Source organism: Canis lupus, chromosome 19 (genome assembly GCF_003254725.2).
Source record: "Canis lupus dingo isolate Sandy chromosome 19, ASM325472v2, whole genome shotgun sequence".
In the NCBI taxonomy this organism is placed as follows: Eukaryota; Metazoa; Chordata; class Mammalia; order Carnivora; family Canidae; genus Canis; species Canis lupus.
In genome coordinates, this window is record NC_064261.1 from 48093742 (window position 1) to 48114286 (window position 20545).

At 37.7% G+C, this 20545-nt stretch overlaps 2 long non-coding RNA genes across 3 annotated transcripts; one reads left to right on the top strand and one right to left on the bottom strand.

The window, feature by feature from the left end:
* Positions 1–525: 525 nt before the first annotated feature.
* On the bottom strand, positions 526–5590 carry LOC125753052 (uncharacterized). Its single transcript, XR_007403941.1, has 3 exons — positions 3955–5590; positions 1431–1687; positions 526–684 (listed from the first exon to the last, which is right to left on the bottom strand). It is a non-coding gene; the product is annotated as an uncharacterized LOC125753052 (long non-coding RNA).
* Positions 5402–16918, top strand: LOC112649248 (uncharacterized). Of its 2 annotated transcripts, none has more exons than XR_003129519.3 (4): positions 5402–5523; positions 7251–7478; positions 11270–11333; positions 16643–16916. It is a non-coding gene; the product is annotated as an uncharacterized LOC112649248 (long non-coding RNA). The 2 variants fall into 2 exon arrangements; XR_003129520.3 differs by lacking the exon at positions 5402–5523 and adding an exon at positions 6602–6997 and having other exon boundaries at positions 16643–16918.
* Positions 16919–20545: the final 3627 nt, after the last annotated feature.

Consider the following 20545-nt stretch of genomic DNA (forward strand, 5'->3'; position numbering starts at 1 on the left):
CAAACTCCTAATTATTATGGGTGAAGAAATGAAAAGGCCAGAATGCTTAGGGGACTGGTTCCAAGTTGCCAGACTGGTGTATATCAGAGTGCATATTAGAGTTTAATAAATCTCTCTTAAATTTAACTAGTCCAGTGCTATTTTAATGCTCAAGACAACTTCTGTAGAAGAATATATTTCTGGGTAGGGCATAACAAATAAGACAAGGGAGATTCTTTGAATTTGAAAAGATCTTGCCGTTTAGAATCTGCAGATTTAGAACAGATTAAAGTAGAATTCTCTCATTGAAATGGAGTTAGAGTTCTAGAGTCCTGTGTGTTTGCCTTCTTCACCCCTAAGGGACTCTGAGGCATCTTAGAAGAACACCAAGAGTTCCTTAAGACCATCAAACATCAAACATCTAGAAACCATCAAACGTTTCTGGAATTGTGGACGACAGACACGAAGGTTGCCCCCAATGCACAAGCACACTGTATTAGTTTGCTGAGACTTCTATAACTAAATACAATAGCCTGGGTGGCTTAAACAATCGAAATTTATTTTTCACGATTCTAGAAGTTAGAGTCAGAGATCAAGGTGTCAGTCAGCAGGGTTGGTCTCTTCCGAAACCTCTCTCTTTGGCTTGTAGAGGGCCATCTTTGTGACTTCCTCTGGTTTTTCCTCTGTGCATGTCTGTCTCCTAATCTTATAAAGAAAGACAGCCGTCATGTCAGATTAGAGCACAAGCTAATCACTTCATTTTAACTTGCTTACATCTTTAAAGGCCCTGCATCCAAATACAGTCACATTTGTTGACCTGGGGTCAGACTTCAACAAATGAATTTTGGAGGAACACAATCCGACGATAACGCTCACTTTCTTATGTTCACACCTTTGAGAGTGGGTATGAACTTTGACTAGACTGTAACCAATGGACTATGGCAGAGGTGAGGGGAGTCACTTCCATGATTATATAACATTTTATAATAACCTGCCTGTCTTTGCTGGCAGACTGGCTTTAGAAACTTCCTCTCTCATTGGCTTTGAAATAGTAAGAGGCCATCATTTTAGGAGGCCTAAATGGTAAGGAGCTAAGGCTAGCAAGAAGCTAGCTCCCTCGGTGTTATAGTTAAAATAAATATGAATTCTGCTATCAAACTAGGTAAACTTGGAAGTGAATTCTTCCTCAGTCAAACCTTCAAATGACAATCGCAGCCTTGATTGTGTGTCCTCACAGAGGACTCAGCCTAGACACACCTGAACTCCTGACCCACAGAATTAGTGAAGTAATAAATACATGGGGTTTGAAGCCACTAAGGTTGCAGTAATTTGTTACGTGGCATAGAAAACAAATAACTAAAAATCTGTGAGTGGCTTTGAACCACGCTTCTGGGGAGAGGCAGGAGGAATTTTGATAAGCAGGATAGAAAATGCCTAGTTTGGGCAGATACCTGGACACAGGATGCTGTCACTGAGGGCTCACAACAAAGTGAAGAACACATTATTGAAACGTGGAAGAAGAGGGGTTCTTCTTATATAGTAGCAGAAAGCTCAGCAAAAGTGTCTCCCACAGTTATATGAAAAGCAGAAATGTAGGTGATAAATTTGGTTGTATGGCTGATTTCTAAGCAAACTGGTGGAGGTGTTGCCCTGTTTATTCTTGTTGATGGTAACAAAATGTGAAAAGACAGAAATTGAGGGAAAACTACTAAAAAAAAAAAAAAACTACTAAAAAAAAAAAACTACTAAAAAAAAAAAACCCAAGATTTGATGATTTTGAAAACTCTCAGTCTCTCTAGATTGAGGAAGGGGTGGAATCAACATTAAGAGATTCACTGTCAGGAATGCTTGCTTAGGAGAGAAATTGAGGCTATGACTGTAGAACCTTTTAACTAAAGCCTCAGAAAGATGAAAAGTTTAAGCTATTCAGTCAATAAAAGGGGGATCTATTAAGATTAACAATATGCCTTACAGGCTTTCCCAACCAAATCATAAACATTCTCCCAGATAAAGTGGGGTATCCCTTAGTCATTTTAGCAGGACACCAAGGTAGAGTGATTCTCCCAAAAAGATCATGGGTCTATTTTTTTTCTTAAGATTTTATTTATTTATTCATGAGACGCACACACACACACACACACACACACACACACACACACAGAGGCACAGACACAGGAAGAAGCAGGCTCCATGCAGGGAGCCCGACGTTGGGACTCGATCCCGGGTCTCCAGGATCAAGCCCTGGGCTGAAGGTGGTGCTAAACCACCGAGCCCCCTGGGCTGCCCTGGGTCTGGTTTTTCTTGAATGATGTGGACTCTATTAAATTCCATAGGAGATTCAGAAAATACTTGAGAGAATTAGTTTGATAAAGAAGTCACTGTCACTATAGTTAAAAGTCTGATTCTTGGTTTGCCCCCTCTTTTTTTCCCCCTTTGCTCATTTGTTTCCTAAATTCCATATATGAGTGAAATCATATGGTATTTGACTTTCTCTGACTGATTTATTGTGCCTAGCATGATACTCTCTAACTCTATCCACATCATTGTAAATGGCAAGATTTCATTATGTTTATGGCTGAGTAATATTCCATTCTCTCTCTCTCTCTCTCTCTCTCTCTCTCTATATATATATATATATATATATATATATATATATATATATCACATCTTCTTTATCCATTCACAGTCAGTGCACACTTGGGCTATTTTCATAATTTGAATATTGTAGCTGGATGTGTTGAATCACTATGCTGTATACCTGAAATTAATATTACACTGTATATTAACTACTGGAATTTAAATAAAAACTTAATAAAAAAAAAGAAGTCACCATAAGCTTGGACAACAAACAAACATAAAAACAAAACGAATAAAACACACAAAAAGAAAGAAAAAACAAACAAACAAAAAGCAGAGTACAATATAAAACAAGAACGTCAGATCTCCACAATTTTACTGGCAGGATGTACTGATAGAACTACTCAGCTGAAAACCTGTGCATCTTTCATGAACAAGGAAGAATGACTCAAAAAGCAGAACTGAGAGCCCTAGGGTGAAGCCTAGAGTCACAGGGAATTATTCCCAGTCCTTGAAATCTAATCAAGGAACGCCAAACATCTGCTTGGCTGGTTTCAGGACTGACATGGATATTGACTTCTTTTTAACTTTCATTTTTCCCCCTTTTGCTCTGGAATGTTTATAGATGTTATTTCTGTGTGTCCTACCTTTTTTTTTTTTTTTTTTTTGTCCTACCATTTTATATTGAGTTTGTTGGAGGAAGAGAATTGTGCCTTTAGTGTTATAGGAGAGAAATGCCTCAAAGCTAGCTTTTCTCAACAATTATTCCCAGAAACTTCATTGTTACCTAGACCTAATTTAAATGATGAGCTTTTAAATTTTGAGCTGGTGCTACACTGGCATAAGACTATTGGAAACTTTAGACGGAGTGAATTTATTTTGCATGTTGGAAGGATGTTAATTACTGATGGCCAAATGGTGGACTGTGGTAGACAAGCTAAGATGACGGAAGAGTCCCATTTTCAAGCCCCAGTATAATCCCCTCCCCTTGATTGTGGGTGGGACCTGTAATTTGCTTTTAACCAATAGAATATTCACAAGGTGATGGGATGTCACTCCTAAGACTGTATTACATTACATTAGAATGATCTTGCTAAAAATATGTCAATAGTCTGAATCAATTTGTAAGTAGCTCTATCCCCAGGCAAGTTTTCAGGTGAAAAACACTTGTTTGTTTGTAAACCGTTTTTGTGTTAGTGTCCTGTAGCCTATATGTGGACATGTCTTCAAAGCCAGAAGATTCTGAACTTTTCAAATTAGGGACTATGGCTGTTATTTCTGCTCTCCCCTGGCACTTTGTAGGGTGGTAGTGGAATACAGTTGAGTGAGTAAATAAAAGTCAGAGTTAACTTGTTCAGTGGCAGGGACACCTGGGTGGTTCAGCCGTTGAGCAGCTACCTTTGGCTCAGGTTGTGATCCCGGAGTCCCTGGATCGAGTCCTCTCTGCATGGAATCTGTTTCTCCTCCCTCTGCCTATGTCTCTGCTTCTCTCTCTGCTTCTTTCTCTGTGTGTCTTTCATAAATAAATAAGTAAAATCTTAAAAAAAGAAAAAACTTGGTCAATGGCAGTTTTTCTTCTCTAGTAATCTCAGTAAGTTGGTTCTTTACATGCGTATAAAATGCCCTAGTTCCAGGTGTAAAATGGAGATAAAGTGGAATAGAGTGGAAGATGAGGATGTATTTCTTCTCTAATTTTCTTTTTATTAGCAAAGAAACACTTTCCAAAATCCCGTAAGATACATTTTCCATGTATCTCATTGGCCAGTCCTGGACCACATACATGCCTACCATTCCATGGAAAACAGACTGATAGGCCAATCGCAACCTGCTAAGACCAATTAATTACAATTCTCTTGAGTTGCTGGGGAAGAGATGGTGGATACATGTGAACAAGATCAAAATCTGCCAACATGAGAAGAAAGGTGAATTCTCTGTTGTCTAGACAAATAATCGTATCTTCAAGGAAACAACACAATTGTACAAAATACTGATGTATCTCCAAATATCAAGCACCTCCCATTGGCAGTACTCTGGAAGCTAGGGAGACATGACAGTGAAGAGGCAGCTAGAGTTTCTTCTTCTACTTCACATAATAATGTCACGTGTTAATGGAATAAAAGATGAAATTTGTGAATGGTTTGGCCAGGGTGCACATGGGCTTCTTTTTTTTTCCACATGGGCTTTTTTTATGTAGGTTGGCTGTGTGCACATCTATGGAAGAACTGCAAGTGACAGGATACAAGGTGACCTGAATTGATGCTTATTTAAATAAGAAGAGATGTCCCATTGTACCCCTGCAGCCCATCCTCCATTACACTTGTTTGAACATCTCTCTCTTTCCCTACTATCTCTAACCTATTGGCCACCTTCCATGAACACTTTGACACACCAAAGTCTCTCCTATTCTAAAAATGACTGAACCTACAAATAAACAGTAAGAGTACAGAGTACCATGGTCCAGGGCTGCCCTGTCTGTGCACTGCACAACTCCAGGGGGAACCAGACACAGACTACAGTGTAGGCAATTATAGTGTGGTGTCCTGAAATCTCCCTTCTACTTCAGATCCCTGCTGTAGCTATGGTCTTGTCTTCCGGTCTCCCCTCTCAGTGAAAAATTCTTTAAAATACTTTTCTGTACTAGCTGCGTCTTCATTTTTCTCAACTATTCGTTTCTAAAGCCACTGCCATCTGGCTCCCACTCCACCAGTCCTGCAAGATCCGCAACGGCGTCTTACTAAACCAAAAGACCTTCTTCAGTTTTCACGTTTGACCTTTTGACAACATTGGATCCTCTGTCTTGAAATATTCTCTCATCATTTCACATTCTCCCTAGCTCCGTCAGTCTCCCGGACTCTTCCTTCTCAGCCTTTCTGGAGATTTCCTGCAGTTCTGTGACGCGCTCTGTGTTCTTCCCTGGGCTTCCTTGTCTTCTCACCCCTGTGACGCACATAGAACAACACAGACTGGGTAATCAAAATCTTGTCGGCCTTTTTCTTTTACACGTTAAAAGTTATTGACATATTTTGGTTGTTTCAGGGCAGCTAAGCCATGTTCAGTTTAATCTAATCTTAAACTTTGCAGTTGATATTTTTGAAAGGGGGTAGATAGATAGATGGTAGAGATTGGTCTATTTATACTTGTATCTATATCTATATCTATATCTATATCTATAATCTATATCTATATCTATGCAAAAATTAAGGACTACTTCACCGAAGACACTATGATCTGATACCTACCTGACATACATTAGGTACTGAATAAATTAGGGATCATAATTTTTTAGGGAAGATCATGGAAAATATAAAACCACGATCACAGGCTTTAAGATATAGAAGTGAGATAGTAAAATATCTGTGAAATGTGACTCAGTGATTTATTTTCCACCTCAAAATATTTTCTTAGGTGCCTATTTTGCATAAGTAATCTGGCACTTCGGAAGACTAAGATTCTACACGCGATGTGATGTGGACTATGTATTCTGTTCAGACTTGAGGTTAAAGATTCAACACTCCTTGTGTTTTGTGGCACGTTCTTGGCCACCGTGATAAGAAGAGAAACATAAAAGTAAATAGGGCAGGGAGATTTGATTTTTGGGCATTTGGATATAAACTGCCAAATTAATAGAAGACACCAAATTACTCTACCGTTAACTTAGATTATTTCATTTATGTTTCATGAGCAAGAAAGATAAACTCACTGAGATATCAAAAGAAACAGAAAACTGAAAAAATTACATTCTTATGTTTTTTGAGCATAAAGAGGAAGAAAAATGATTCAGACTTCTCAACTTCCAGCCAAGCTTCCCAAGGGTCAGTTAGACATTTTTATTAAAAGAAAAAAAAAACCCACAACATAATACATCCATTATTCTTTCATTTCGCAAAATGTCAAACTCCATGTGATCCTTTTAATTTCTATGGGTGTTCTAAACAGATTCTAGCTAGAGATGGAGCTGATACACAGCTTGGCCTGTATAGATCAGACTGTGTATAAAAAGCCATCGTGACTAACACCACGGCATCACAAACAACCTTGAATTTGACAGATGTGATAAAGTGGAAGTTTTCTTTCTCTTGAATTTCCCATAGCTAACATGTCCACCTTGTGCCCAATTTTGTCTCACGAAAATGATTTTTTTGCGTGTCTAACGGGTACAGGATCCACAATGGATCTGTGCTACTCTTTCACCTCCTGGAGCTGAGAAAAGGTCACAAACAGTTCACTACTTATTCCTTTCAGTAGCCAGATTGGTATTATATCTGAAGTTGTTCATGAGAGTAAGACAACACGGTGGCAAGATTGGGTAGTTTCATCTGAAACGTGCGGCTTCCCTTCGTCTCTTCCCTGCCTGCCCAAGGCTGGAGGTCACCTACTTACGCTCATCCTAACGTGTGAGATTGTGAACAATTCTGAGATGCAGTGAACACACTGATCAAACGTATGTGTTTAAAAGTGAATAAACTTTATTCCGCCTCCATAGAAGGGAAAGCTCATGACTTAAATGGGGCGAGGCGGTTGTTTCTTCCCCCTTGCTTATCAAAGACCGCAAGGATTTCCTGTTTCATCATCCTCTACGTCTACCTAGAGTGGTCTAAAGGTGAAATGCCTGAATATTAAGCCATAATCAATCATGGTACACACACTAATTACTTTCTGTCCTCCCCTTTCCTTGTCATCATGGTCCAAAGCAGGTTTTTGAGACTGAGTACATTCATCTGAGCTGTTAGCTGCTACGCTCCACTGCATCCTTGTATGATCTGCGTGGTCCAGACCCCTGGAGAAAATTTGTGCATGCATACTGTATGTGAACTTTAGATAAATAAATAAACACGCGAAACAGCTTCCAGATAATTGAAAGTGAATGAAGGAGGGAGCCAAAAGAAAACAATTTCTCTGGGGATAAGCAGCTAAGGTGGCAGGTATGATTAAAATCCATATGATTTATGGGTAGGTGGATTACGAACATGACAACCCTGTTAGTGTTTGTTTGTTTTGGTGCGTTTGACAATAAAGTTTTGTTGTTGTTGTTGTGCTTGCTGTGGGTTTTGCTCAGGAGTTAGCCACTCAGGAATTCCTAGTGCCTGACTGAGCAGTAATTTAGCAAGCTCTCTTGTGCTCTTTTCCTGTCAGCATTAACATGTCAATTCATTTTAATAGTCTGGGCATGCTCAGTGGGCATGCATTTTCTCAGTAGGTATCCCAAGAGCCCACCCCGTGGTGCAGAAATGTGTTATAGCTTGTCTCAGACCTCCGAGACTTCAGCAGGTTTATTTTCATTATGGCCAAGTGTATTTGTTAAAACGAAGCCAAAATAATATATAAAATCAGGACCTTAACAAATGAAATAGGTTATGTATATTTGATTGGTAATTTAAGCCCTTTCAAAGATTAGGTTGTACAACCTTTCTTTACACAAAATTATTACATAGGAGAGCTTTAAAAAAAAAAAAAGTGTGCTGTCGCTGCCTCTAGTTTTTGGAAGTTAAATGATACTCTGTCACAATGGGAATTTTCTGTAATCATGATTAATAGTTGAAGTGGCTTTTATATAAAATGAGAATTTGCCTACTATCTGTCTCATTAAAGTGTTTTCAAAATAGATTTTTATCTAATGTTCTGTCTGGAAGTAAGTAGATGAATGAATGAAAAAAAATAAGTAAATAAGCACAGAAACAAACAGTATCTCTCTCTCACACACACACACACACTCTCAAATCAAACTAGATTCCCATCAGGAATCTTGGTCTTCATAAATCTGGAGCTCAATTGTCAAACCAGGTCTCAATTTAAACCCAGATTTCAGATGTGTTAGGAAATACCTTGACAGACAGAAAGGAAGTGAAGGAAACCTCATTCTACAACCCAAACAACATTCAATTCACAATTGCAGGAGAGTTGACAATTTATGCCGTTTATACAAATTACTGCCTAAAAACACAAGACTCTGAGGGCACACTTTCAAGTAGCTAAAAAATTCAGTATGTGGTACCGTAGACACATTTTGGATCTCAGAGGTTTTCTGAACTGCTGGCCAATTCTGTAATACTCAGAGTAAAAGAAAAGTTGAGGAAAAAGATATCAGGGTCGAGAATTACATCCACTTTTTCTTTGAATTCTCCTTTTCAACCTTTTTTTTCCTTGCCACCCCTTTTTTCTTATCCCTGGGTGTCACGCTTTGTGTATTCGATTATGTAAGGGCAGAGCTGACTGTGATAGGCTCAGGTGCTTTTTCTGTGGTGCATTTGGTGGGAATGGCCAGGCATCCGTGCATCGTTACACGATCCAACAGACTTTTTGTTAGGATTTAGAGTTCCACAGACAGTACCGTAGCCTATGCCCTCATATCCCACTAAGCATTCTTCAAGACGTTTCAAAATAATACCTTTGTGAATTATTTTGCAAAAAAAAAAAAAAAAAATTGAATTTCTTGACAACAAACTCAGACTTTCCCAGTTTCCATCTTTACCTCCTTTCTGGTTCAACGATGGATATTGACTAGCTACCCATCAACAAGAGTTCCCCTAACGCTTCAAATCTTCATGGATTCTGGAATCTAGACCTGGGATGTGAAAGCAGTGATCACTTTAAACATGGGTTATAAGATTTTAATGAAGATTTCATCATTCATAGAAAGCTACAACTACAGTGCTTTCTAAGGTCTAAAAATACCCACTGAACCCAGGAAGTAGCTGCTCATAAATGCTTATTCAGGTCAGGGAAGAGGTTTTCCATGTTCTGTATCTCAAGGCAAAGTGGAGTGGTAGAGGAGAAGAGGAAGGGACACGGAGCAGATTAGGGGGCTGTGAAGGCAGAGGTCAGAAAAGATGGAGCTGCTCTCCTTCCTGACATGGTATCCTGTGGTTTACCCTCACTCTAGAGTTTTCTCCCAGCGATTCCTCTCGCTGTGCATACAGGTGCATCCCCGGGTGGGCATCGGTCTGTGCACGAGCACATTCACCTCAAGGAGATTAGAAACAAGAAAAATGAAGGTGCAAAATGTATCTCTTATCTTCTGAATCATAAATTATACTCACTCTTTACGGCCCCTCTGAAGTCTGCATACCGGGAAGAGCTTGAGTAGCATGTTGCCTTTTTGCCAAGATGCAAAATGACACTTTTGGCCTAAAATGGTGAATATACCTTAACTCACAAAAACTTTCTTCGTGTAAAATGTAGGGTAGAAAAAGCCCTTCATCCACAAAGAGCTTTCAGGTTCTCAATGAGAGGTACTCTATTTTCATGATTCAGTCTCCTTACGCATTCATTAATATTATTACAAAATATAATTATAATTTTAATAAAACAAAGTAGAGAATACATCCTGCCTGTCAACTCTTTCTGTGTTCAGTAGGCAATGGATTACCTGGTAGTAATCAATTCCCTGGCTTATATTTTTAGCCAAATACAGCACTTCCAATTTTTCAAATACAATTTTTGCAGACAGTTTATGTCTGTCTGTATAAGCTATGATTGATAATATTTCCTAATAAAACTCCAAATCCTTGTCTGTCTCTTACTCTGTCTCACATATACATGCACGTCCTCACACCCCCACCCTGCAGGCACACTCTTCAGGGCTCATTCTAATCTAATAAGGATTATTTTCAGGGCATTCCAGACATAATGTTCCAAATTATTATTCTATAATCCTTGTTCTTCTGCTGCAGATAAAAGGAGGGTGTGTTTAAAGAACCGTTGCTTGGAAGTCCCTTTTACTTAAATGTTAAAACAGTAAAAAAAAAAAAAAAAAAAATTAGCTGTGAAATATATAAGAAGGTTCCATGGGATTCTGAATGAATCCTTCTAACATTCAAAGCGTTTATATACGCTGTGTGTGACCAGAATAATGGAAGCGGTCGAGAATACCATATTTTAATCAATTTTCAGAATTATTTTGAATAGGACTTTAACTTTAGAACTAATAAAATGAGGCACATAAATGTCCAATAGCTAAAATATACTATCTAATCATTTGCTTTTTATGGAAATAGGGGTAGGAATAGTGAAATTATTATTTCCTTTACATATCTTTGTCAATTTCCTTTACTCCTAGAATTTATGGCTTCTCTTTTTACAATGAATCTACTTTTCAAAGAATTACTTATTCTTTGAAAACTTTACAAAGGCACCCTACATGATTTATTTTCATATTATTTACACCAAATGTGTAAATCATATACTAATGATGGTAGCATCTTTGTAGTTCTTTTTAAATATGGATGAAATATGAGGTTTCTTCCAAGGTACAGAACGTCATTAAGGGCTCAGGTGGTTAAAATCAACATGAAAAATACATGCTGCATTTTCTCCCCTTAAATGCAATAATGTAATCAGATTTCAAGTCATCTTACCTACCTCACTTACAGCTTTATGGAGATTAATTAGTTTTTAGACCCCAGTCACATGATCTTTCCTGACTGTCATTTAGCTGGCTGACTAGAACCTGTAAGCTGTCTCCTGCCCCAAAGGAGAGATTAAATTTTAGTATGTTTGTCTTCTTTCTTTGATTTAAAGGTGGATTTTTGAAGTTATGATTTAATTGTATTTTGTCGTTAATTGGAAATTTATTGTAGCCTTCTTTTGGTGGAAGGTAAATATTTAAATAATTGTAAATAGATGGTTCTAAAAAAAAGATGTTATCCCTATTTTGCTAGAAAGACTTTTACTACGCTGGCACCTAAAATCTAGCTTTTTATTATTTATGGTACAGATGTTACAGACATACAGATGAATTTTCTGCGGCAAATCTGCACCTTGCAGAGGAAGTTACTTGGGTAAGTTAAGAACACTGCTAACTGGTGGTCCCCAGGCACGTTTCTAAGGTCAAATGGAATGTGGGATTTTTAAAAATTACTTGGGAATCTACTAAGTACCCAAAAAACACAAAAATTATGATTTGCCTGAGGGCAAGATTTCTGTTAAGAAACAATCCACGAACGCAGAAGACAACATTCAAGAACAACAACACCCTCATAATTACAAAGTTGTTACTCCTTAATAATACACGTCCTGTGATTAGCGTTACACGTATCACGCTGTTGCTGCCTCATCTGAGGATGCAACCCGAAAGACCACAGCCTTAGTTCTCCCATTAGGATGCTTGGCTGTGGATCCTCAATCTGGAGGAAAAACAGAAAACAAAACAAAACAAAACACGTTAATCTGCTTTACAATAAGTGATTAAAGACAGAAAAGAAAGCTTGTCTGCTACAGTTGTTAAAACATTGATATTTCTAGCTGGGGTCCTAATTAAGGTGTAATGAGAGATTTGAAGTGCACTGCCTTCCCCTCAGTCACGTCACTAAACCAGTGAACCACAACTACACTTAGAGTTTCCAGGAGACCCAGGACTGAGTGAATTAGTTATCCTGTAACTCCTGAGCAGTTGGTTCAGAACTGGAGCCACTGGGGCATAGATGCTCGGCGAATGTGTGCCTGTCTGGCTGCTAGTTGACTACAGATTTCCTTTCCTGGGTACTTAACAATAAACAGTCACTCCGCTCAGGAGAGAACTTGATTCCATAAGCACATGGAATTTCCTGGCTCTTGAATGGAGACACTGCAGGATTTTCACTGCTCAGGTGTTACTGGACCCAGTGCTGCTCCGGGAACCAAAATTATCTATTTCCCTTGCCTGTGGAGTTGGATCATTGCCTTTGGCAGTAACCCCAGACTCCTGCAAATGATGAAGACATCCCTCCATGCCTACGTAGGAAATAGCGCCAACATGGATACCATTAGAAATATTCAACTGAGTGTGTGCTGAGAAAATTGTCATCCATACCTTGCATGAAGAGGGAGGACTGAGAATACCAGTATAAGTTGAAGCCAGTTGCCTCAAATGAGAATTATTGAGTCATATAAAATCTCTTCGAGGACACTGATACAGTATTTTCTGGCTGTTTTTTCTCCCACCACGCTGTTCATCCACTTGTGCTCCCTGCCTGACTTTGGCAATGAGAAAATAATCACTCCACTCTATGCCTGCCTTCAAAGATTCTTTAAATAATTAGAAGAGAGATAAATCATGTGCGAGAATCTCAATACTCGTCCTGGAGCATTTGTATAAATAATAGATTTGATAAGCTTTATATTCATTTTCTCCATAATGCCTGTTGGAGAGTAAATTCCATTTCAGATTCCCATTTTGTAAATAACAAGACCCAAAGGCATGAGATTGGTAACAGGATAGTCAAAATCTTCTACGGGTTCGTTGGGCCCATCAATCTCTCTCTATTATTCTTAGAAAATGCATCGTTATGTCTGAGTTCTTTTACACTCAGACGTAGCCTACGACATTCTTTGGGTCCTGGGCATGGATAGTCTGCATGCCATTATCCTATGTTTAGGTTAAAAAATAATAGAAAAAATATTCTCCCGTTGTCAGATAAACATCACATATCTAATTAGTTGTCTCCAGTGGTCGTGTAACTTGAGAGTTAAAGCTGCATAGTTATATTCTTTATTGGCACCTTTGAGCTTCCCCATCCTTCTCCCACAAGACAGACCTATTCCATCAGGGGTAGACAGTAAGCAACATCCCCCCCCCCACCACCACCACCACCCACACACACCATCCATGGAAATTATCATAAATAAACAAATGCCTGAATATATCCATTTCTATCACCAGTAGGCAGCATTCCAAGCCGGGCATGTTGATCCTGGGTTTCTGTTCCATTGATAAAAGGGGATATGGCATTTTTGTTCCAGCCTAGAGCCGTCCAATGTGCTCTTGTAAGGCAAGTTTCCATGTTGAGTGAATAAGGATCATTGTTTCCTACATAATGAGCCTCCCTCTCCTTTGGCTCTCAGTGAAAGGCTGCCACCACACTGGCTAAGAAATAGTCCTGTTTAACCGCCAAGTGTCTGCTGAACACAGTGTGGTAATGGGAATGATTTTCTTATCCATCATTACATGACTGGCACGTGAATAATTTTGCCCACCAGGTCATCATGTCACATCATCCATGGTAACTAGGCTCGATCAAATGTAAAAACTACACTGCTCCCACAAAATGATCACTTTTACAGGAAAAATAAGGAAATGTCTCCATTTCTACTCCCCTCCACTTCTATATTGAAGATACTAGTTTCAGAGATGAGTGGATAAGGAAAGGCAATAAAGCACATTGACTGAATTCATATCATAATTTAAGATATGTATTTTTTTCAAGTTTTGCATCTGGTTTATACCTGTTTCTGGCTAGCATAGCCACACTAAAGGTCTAGATGTTATTACTAGATCCAGTTCACTAATATTTATTGCTCTAAATCCAATCTATATTAGCATGTCAGTCCTGTATCAAAGCAGAAGACAGCAGTATTTATGATTATTAGTACAATATTGAATCATCCTGAACCAATTACTGATCCAATTACTGTGTCATTATTATCTTCTGAATAGGGCTTGATTTGTCTGTGATAAATATGATGCAATTAAACCACCTTTTTACATAATAAAACACTGCAGGTGTTTATTCTTAAGAGTTCACAGATAGCAACAACCAATAGATTTAATTAAAAAAATCCTTGATATAAGTGTGAATTTCATTTAATTTTTCTAACTTTAATGTACATTTAAAGTGTATCTTATTGAAAGATACAATCGTGTAATCTCTTGTCTGGCTATTATTTAGAAACTATACTAACTGTCAGACCAAACAAAAATTAACATATTTGTTTAATATTCTGATTTAAAATGTCACTTATTCAAGGCATATAAACATTAACTCAATTAGTGAAAAAAGTTTTTAGAAATAGATACATTACAAAAAGAGACTGAGATATCAGCAATTGTATGCATGTGAATTTAAAACTAGTTTTTTTCTAACATATTTAAATATTCCGTTATTTGCATGACCCATACTTCAAAAAATCTGAACATTAATAACTCTGAAAATCTTCATATAAGGGACAATCATCATTAAATAGGAAACAGTGTTTAAAGTTATTATCTTTAACACTGGAAACAACCTGAGAAATTGTAGTTCTTGATGTATTTCTGCTCTTCACTCTTTCTAGCCCCAAATTTAAAAGCAACATTTATAACTAGAGGAATGGAAAGGAATGTTCAATAACAGGGTTACAATTCTTTTGGGATTTTACAAAAATATTTTGATGATTATAATAATCGGTTTGATATTATATTTTAAAGCACTATAATTCAAGTTAAATTGGGGATTTTTTTTTTTTTTTTTGCAGAGGTAAACAACATCAACTATCAATTTTCTAAGACCTTACATAAATCAGAATTTCACGACCTTATTAAAAAATCGTATTAAAAATGATAGATTCAAGAACAAAACTACCTTGACAGGCTCAATTTATTGCCAAATGGACTTATTATTATACTATTTCTATCCTATATTTCTATTGATACCTTTTGGGGCAAGACAATTTGAGACAAATCTTAATCTAAACCTATCAGGCTTGTAGCTGTTTAACTAATTTCACTGAGCAATGAAACAGTGGTTGGCCACCAATACCTTTTATGGTGTTCTTCTATATGTGGTTATGTAATGTGTGTCAGTATTTACTGACTGCATTATTGCAATTAGCCAGGAATTTCAAAGTGGTTGCTAACATATAGCTTTTATCGTGCACCTCGCTCTTGGCCTGTCTAGGTAATTATAGAAAGTTTGTTTTGGCCTTAAGGCTATAATTGTACAAATTACAGTTTTTATCCTCTTTCATCTTCTCCCTGTCTCTACCTCCGTCTCTGATTCTCCCTCCCCCTCCCTCCCCATTTCCATGAGAAGTTCTAAATAGGAAGGAGTTCCCATTTTTATTGCCAGCATTTCAATAATTGTAGATGTGCTCGTGTAGAAATCAATTGATAATTCTGAACACCTACCATCAATAACCAATTTTCTTCATATTTTTAAAAGGCAAGAATGAACTCAAATCCATTCCAAGCAGATTAACAAAAATGCACTTAAAAAAAAAAAAAAAAAAAACCTCCAGAGCATATAGGGGAGGGAAGAGTCTGTTGTGCCTTGCATAAGGAAATATTAAAGATTAAAATAAACATTTTCGTTAGTGCAGACTAAAATTTACTTCTGTAACTACAGAAATTCAATATAAACTAAGAGTTTGTAAAAAGAAAAAATAAAAACTGAAAATGGGTACTAAGATTCCAGACCATATTAAATTTATCCTAAGCGTTAAAATAAAAGCTATAACACTGAGAATAAATTAATGAACTACAATTAATTATATTTACAGTAAGTGGTTCGGGTTTGAAACACCTACTCTCTGCACTGATAAAATAAAACCTACATCCTGCAGGAGCTAAAGTAAGTTAAATGAAGATGCTTTTAACAAGGTTATTACTTAAAGCAATGACAGGTTTACAGATTTTAGCACCACTGGGTTTTCACGGGAGCTATAGCAAGTGCTAAAATAACACACACCTTCGGGTTCATTAAATTCACCAGTGTGATGAAATAACTGATATTTTGCTATATTACTCTCGTCCTTCAAAGAACCATCTATAAATAAGATACACTAATAACAACTGTTTGTGCTGGTAAAACAATGAAATAATTCTTCCGAGGTTTATCTGAGAGGGGAAAAAAAATAGTGTTTAAGCAGTACTAGTAGCAATATCTAGTAATTTTGGTTTCTTTGGAGTCTCATATTTATCTGTTTACCTAAAAATAGGTAGGTTCTGTGAAAGGTTTCCCGTGGGGCTGCACTCAGAAGGAAACTTGTAAAAAAGGTGGTGTATATTAAGAGGAAATCGACTGAGTCTCACCCCCAAATATTTACTTTATTGTCTGATGTTTACTAGGATATTTATGGAGGCTGTTTTATTTAAAAGAACTTATAAAATTCCGATAACCACTAGAAACAGCAGCATCTCTGATAAATCCTTTACCATAGTCTGTTGTGAGATGAGCCAAAAACATAAATAGTGGGTTTCTAATAAATCAATGGAAGCTGGCCTTTGGAGACCTAGAAGACATATGGACAGTAATAGAGTATCTCAGGTTGTCTCATGAGTGATTCCATCTGGATGAAGTCTTGGTGTTATTCACAGCCTACTTCTCCCCTAAAACACCTTCAATCTTATCCACAGCCTCCATCTCAAATGTCAGACCACCTGGGATATGCAGCTGTCGGGCTGAAAGGGGAGCTGCCTGGGACTGGCCCCGGCCTGCTCATCAAGGAGATACTGTCACCAGCCAGCAGGCAATGCTAGGTGCACAGGGGTGCCAGCACCGCCGAAAGCCAGAGATACGCCTGGCTCAGGATTTGAGATTTTTAAGGAAGAAAAATAAAGAACTTAGCTGAAACTATGGATATTTCTACCAAAGAGCTGGGTCTGAGGTGGTATTCTTTCCTTCTAGATGTTTCCTTTCTTCTTGTCGATATTCATGTAGAGATCAATACATTTGACTATAAATGAATCAAAATGTATAATAGTCACAAGCATATTGCTTTATCCTGCAGATTATTTTCAAGGGTTTCTTTTGCCATATACTCATATTGATATTCATATTTTCTCTTATTTTTTAAAAATATTTTACTGAGAAAGTGAGGGAGCACATGCACGGGGAGGGGAGGGAAAGAGAGGGAGGGAAAGAGAGTCTTAAGCAGACTCCAGGTGCTGAGGATGGAGCCCTTCGCCAGGCTGGATCTCAAGACCCTGAGATCACCACCTGAGCCCAAACCAGGAGTCAGTCACTTAATGGACTGCGCCACTCAGGCACCCCTTCATATTTTCTGTTATTAAACCAATTTAGCTTGGTCAATGCGTGTCCTCTGAGAGAAACGTTTATTTACCATCCATGCTTGCTAGTTCCTTTTCCCTTCTCCTGTGCCTCCTTACCCCCCTGGGGTCAGGTTTGTGCTCCTACAGTCTGGGAGAGAGCAGCAGCCTGACACAGAGAGGACTTTCAGTGTGAGATGCGACTAGTAAGAACCCAGTCAATGGAATATTTAGTGGTCCCTTCTTCTGTCTTGTGAACCCTCCCTTTAAGAAGTTAGCAAACAGAATTCCTGTTGCAACTTCAATAAATTGCACTCCTTCTCCTTAAACTTGAATTATGTGACTGTGATCCCGATTTTTTGGGAGAAGTGTACTGAAGTTCTCTTAACCCCACTGAAAATAGTCCAGGTCAATCGCTAATGATGGTTTCCACAAGGGGGCAAAGGCCACATCTAGCTTATTTGCCTATATGCCTAAGTTTTAGCCGTCGTTCTTGACACTCCAATGTATCCGATGAATGAATGAATTTGTATTTTCTGATTTTACTATGAAAGAGAAATTGTCTTCATGGATCATCAAGATCCAATGTAAACTCTTATTTGCCTTAAAATTTCTCTTTCCTAATTTCTTTCCCAGGCACAGTTTGTTAAAATCCTTTTGCTCCCTGTAAATACCATGCTGTGCTTAGCTATCATTTCTGCTTCCTTTTTCTAGCACCTTATTATCTACTATATCTGGTTTTAAGATAATCTCTGCCAGTTAAATAAGTTATTTGCTGGTTGACTGGCTTTATGAAAAATAAGTCACTTTTTTTTTTTTTCTTCAGAGAGGCAGCATAGGGTAAAAGCATGGCTTCTGGAGTCAGGTGGAATGAATTTCAAACACAGCCCTACCACAAACAGCTGGCACTGCAGTGTGTGCTTACGTTGTCCACAATAAGGACACAATATGACCTGCCTTTTGGGGTGCTGGAAGAATTCATTGCGACAAGTGTTGAGGCACATGTCACATAGTTCAGTGTTACCATTACATGGTATTTACACTTTGTCTTGCTGTGTAAGTTAGATATTGTTGTCCTCATTTTACTCTTAGAAAACAAAACCATGAGAGCGTTAAGTAATTTGCCTGATAGCACATTAATGGTGCAATGGGATTTGGATCAAGGTTAATCTGACCCTAATGCTCTATGTTTTCTGCAGGTTGCTTGGGGGGCAACTCCGATGCCTCTTTTTTTTTTAGTTTGCCCTCCCTGAACTTAAACAGGCTCTTCCTTCAAAATAGGTCTAGAATCTGAACACGTGTCTCTCCCTCCACTACTACCACCTGATCTCAGCCTCCATCATCTCTTGCTTGGGATCTGTATTGGCCTCTTAACAAGTCTCCCTAGTTCTATCCTTGCTCCTTACCTTGTCTTAACACAGCCTCCCAAGTTATCTTTGAAAGCTCTAAGTCCTATCATGCTGTTGTTCTGCTGAAAACCCCACACTAAAACTTCATTTCACCGATTGCACCCCATAAGACCCAATGTCCTTACAAAGACCAAGGATGTCACACCAAGCTTCAACAATTTTGGCCTGCACGTCAAATCTGCCCAACTCATTTTAATAGCCTGCAAGCCAAGAATAATGCTACGTATATAGTTTTATATACTACATATAATATATGTAGTATAAATACATATATATATATATATATATTTAAATATTTATTTATTATCTTAGAAAGGAGGGAAGGGCAGAGGGGGTGAGAAAATCCTGAAGCAGACTTCCCACTGAGCACAGAATGTGATGTGGGGCTTGAACCCAGGGCCCTGAGATCATGACCCAGGGCCCTGAGCTGAAACCAAGAGTCAACCACCCAACCAAGTCACCCAGTTGCCCCTAGTGTTTTGTTTTTAAACAGTTAAAATAAATTTTATACTATACAATGTATGAAAATTATACAAAATTTAACTTTCAGTTTCCATAACTAAAGTTAATTGGATTGTAGCCACTCGCATTCACTGATGTTTTGCCTATGACCGAATTGGCTCTACATAAGTAGGATTGAGTAGTTTCACCATGTGAGTTGCAAAGTCTAAAATACTTATTATTGGGCTCTTTGCCATAAAGTTTGCTGACCTTGACCTAAAATATCTGGTCCCTATCACCTCTGTAACCTCATACAGTCCTCCCCTCCACTCACCATGCTTTAGCTGCACTGACATTCCTGCCCCATGGCCTTTGCACTTTTTCTTCTTCTTGGAATACCCTTCTCCTATATCTCTCCTTTGGTAATTTCCTTGACCCTTTTGGATATCTCCTATTGAATGACGTGAGCTGCACCGAGCACCCCATGTGATACTGTAATGTATACCCTATCCTTTGTGGTCTAATTCCTCCTTAACTCGCTCTATTCTTTTTTCCTTCATGCCACATACCACCTTTTGACAGGCCATGTAATCTGCTTACTTACTACATTTCGTTTTCTATTTTCTGACTCTTCCTATTAGAATCTAGGACCCATGAAGGAAAAGATATTGTTTTGTCCAATGATATATCCTAAGTGCCTGAAATATAAGTTTTTTGTTGACTGTTGAATGTGCTATTACCTCTTACTAAAAAGAATAGTTTAATATTTGACCTCTGTTACCTCACTAGAGCTGCTATTTTGATTTAATATTTTCTCTTGGTTCATTAACCATAAAGGAAAATGTCCTTAATTATGTAGTTAACTAAGTAAATTGACTATGGCCATATTAAACACTATTCTCACTTTACCAGGAAGAAACTCATCTTTCTACTACTTTACTAAAAAACACAATGGAACAATTTTAAATTCTTAAATATGTGAATATTCCTGATAATTAATGTTTGTATAGTTTTGAGTTGTATATGTAGTTACTTTAATGTCCTTTATGTAAGAAATAAGATTATCTTATTGTCTTTTATAAGTATTCATAAGGAAATACATTAACACAAATTATTTCTATGTTTTGAATAGTATAGATATTATAGATACTCATCTTGACAAAAATTTTTAAAAATGATAAAGAAGGACTAAATAATGTCTGGTTGATTTTAAATGAAACTTTATAAAGTACTTAGGGAAAAAGAAAGTTTTTCCGAAATAACATTTCCTTCATTGCCTTTATAAGGCTTTTAAATTTAATTTTGGTCTGTGTTAAGAGAAATTAACTCAGTATAACATAAGATTTTAAGTGGAAATCTTAGCTTTTTTCTGTAAATTTAATTCAATGGACTAATTTTTGTTGAATGCTGCCTTACACAG